We start from the raw sequence: 2,811 nt of genomic DNA, 5'->3' as shown, positions 1-2,811 counted from the left end.
CCGGTTCTTGATGGCAGATTGTAGAACTCCGTTGGCACTATCAAACCAGCCCGAGTTGGCACTGGTGCCAGCTTGGGTCTGGGAGGTATCCTGTCCATTGCAGAGTTTCAGGAGCCAGCCAGCCGCTTCTGCGTACAGGCCCGCAAACACCAACCTTTTCCCTGGGAACCAAAACTCACCAGCCCCGGTTCCTGATGGCTGATTGCAGGAGTCACTTTCAACTTTCAAACCAGCCTGAGTTGTAAATGATGGCTGCTTGGGTCTGGGAGGCGTCCTGCGTATGGAGGCTGAGGGGCAGCTTGAGGGGCACTCTGGGGTCTTGAGGGTGACAGAGTCTGGGAGCTGAGGGAGCAACAGGGAGAGGGGACCGTGGGTTATACACAGAGATGCTGAGGGTGGCAGGGGCAGCTCTAGGGTGACACAGAGTAGCTGGGGGCTGAGGGGCAAAGTAGAGGGGTTAAGGGTGACACACAGGAGCTGAGGGCTGGGGGGCAGAGGGACTGGTTGAGGGGTAAAGGGAGAGGCCTTGAGGGCCGTACAGTCCAGCGGAGATCAGGGGTACGGGGTACAGCCGTACCACCCCTCACCCCAGCCTTAACCTCAGCCCAACCAGCCCCCCTAAAAACAGCCTTTTCCCCCAACAGCAGCACAACACAGCAACCCTAACAGCAAGACCAGACAGCAACCCTCACACACCAGGACAATGAGAGAACCCTCAGAGGACAACAGACCCTGCAAAAAGGTAGGAACGACATCTGCGGGCTAGACAGCAAGAGATAGGGTTCGGAGACTGAGCATGTCTTTTTGAGTTTTTTTTCCAGGACTTTTAAAGGTAATTAGGGGATTTTGGAAGGGACTCTTCTGGGACTTTTTAGGGTATTGTTGGGGCTTTTTCAAAGCCATTTTATGATTCTTTAGTGTATTTTGAAGATTATGGTCAGGGTCAGAGGAAACACCCTCTGAAAAGGCAGAGTTTTAGGACTGCAGTGGAATGCTTTAGAAAGGGGCCAGCGGTGGCACAGTGGGTTGGGTCCCACACTGCCAGTCTGAAGGTTGCAAGTTTTAGACCCAGCTAAGTCATTGTGGTCAGGGTTAGGTGCTCTCAGCTTTGGTCTGGGAGAACTTCTGCACAGAAAAACTCACCCCCCGAGTTTCCTGATGCCAGTTTGCAGGAGGTGCTTGGCACTGCCAGGGCAGCCCGAGTTCTCAGTGGGGCAGCTTTGCTCCTGGGGAAATCCTGCGCTGGCCCTCTTCCCTGTAAAACCAAACTCACCCCTGCTGCATGTCGATGTCCTTTCGCAGGAGGCATGTGGCACTCCAAAGGCAGTGGGAGTTCTTGGCATCGACAGCTGCGGTCTGTGAGAAATTGCTCTCTGCAGTTTTGGAGGCCAAATTGCAGTTTTGGCCACGGGCACACAGAGAGGAAAGACTGTTCATTTCCTTAGAAAGGAAAGTCTGGCACCCCACGGTTTAAGGGGCAGATGAGAGGCTGTGTAGGGGAAGGAACTCCTCACAGGACCTTTCTTCACCTCAACCCCCACTCCAAGGTCTAGCAGCCCCCCGTGTGACCAGCTGCTTTCAGAGGGTTACCCAGGCACACCTGCACAGGGAGCTGCTAGTCCAGAGGGGCTAACAGGGGTATCCTAAGTGTCCCTCCAGGGACTACGGTTGGAGCATCCAGCAGGGACTAGGGAGCACCGGACCCACCTGGGCACGGAGCATCACTTTGAGAAAATGCCAAGGGAAGAGCCCTTTTGCCAAGGGGCAGCATCTGAGCAGGCCAGGCAGCATGTGGAATTCCAGGAGAGGGCTTTCAACTTTCCCCTTTTACTGTGTCAGTCCCTCCCCAGAGCCTCCAGACCCTCCACAGCACTCCCAGAAAGGAGAGGGATTATTAGAAGAAAAAGGGTTTCAAAAAAAGGGAAAAAGCTTCCTTTTCCATTATTTTTTGTGTTCAAACTGAGAGGGACTCTGCTTCCCCTGCAATTTTAATGGTCTCAGTTGAAAGAATGAGACCTAACAGCCTTTTCTATGCTGTTAGGGGTGGTAATTGACAGGGAGTCCCCATTTTCTGTTATTTTCCAGTTTAAATAGATGGGGAAAACCTTGAAAATGTTTCTTATGGGTTTCAAATAAGGGTAGCTGCCCCCTTTTTGTTGTCCTGAGGCCTAAATTGAGGGACAAGCCCAGGTACCCCTCCATCTTAAGGGTTTGAACTGAAGGAAAATCCCTCTTTTTTCATCACTGGAGAGATTTAAAGTGAGGAAAACCCCTCTTTTCCCAATATTTAAGGAGACTAAATTAAAGGGCAGAAGCTATTTATTTGCTATTGTATAAGTTTCAGTAGAGGTAACTGCCCCATTTCCCCTTTTGAAGGAGTTCATTGGAAGAAAGCTCTGCCCTTTTCAGCATTTTAAGGGTTTAAAACTACATTTCAGGGAGCTTCTTTCTGTGCCATAGGACCAAGTATCTCAGAGAAGGATTAGCCTGCCATGCACTTAACCCTTACACTGCCTGGGAAGCTTTTATTTTTCTTATTTGTACTTATAATGGAGACAGCCCTAATTAGAGGTCCCAAGGAGACTTAGACTATTCATATCATTAGCATTCTTCTCCACCTGACTTAGTCACACATGAAGTACTACTTAGTAGCCACTAAGGAATAATTATGGAAGTTAACAGCAAATTACCCAATTTATCTAGTTACGCGGCCTAAACAGAAAGTTTTATTTCTTACCAGTTTTCTGCCCTTTTGCTCCAAGTAATTGTTGCAAAAAAGAAAGCACTGTTATTTTTCTGAAGAGTTTTCTT

Source organism: Geospiza fortis, unplaced genomic scaffold (assembly GCF_000277835.1).
Source record: "Geospiza fortis unplaced genomic scaffold, GeoFor_1.0 scaffold196, whole genome shotgun sequence".
Classification (NCBI taxonomy): domain Eukaryota; kingdom Metazoa; phylum Chordata; class Aves; order Passeriformes; family Thraupidae; genus Geospiza; species Geospiza fortis.
This window is presented reverse-complemented; position numbering follows the sequence as displayed.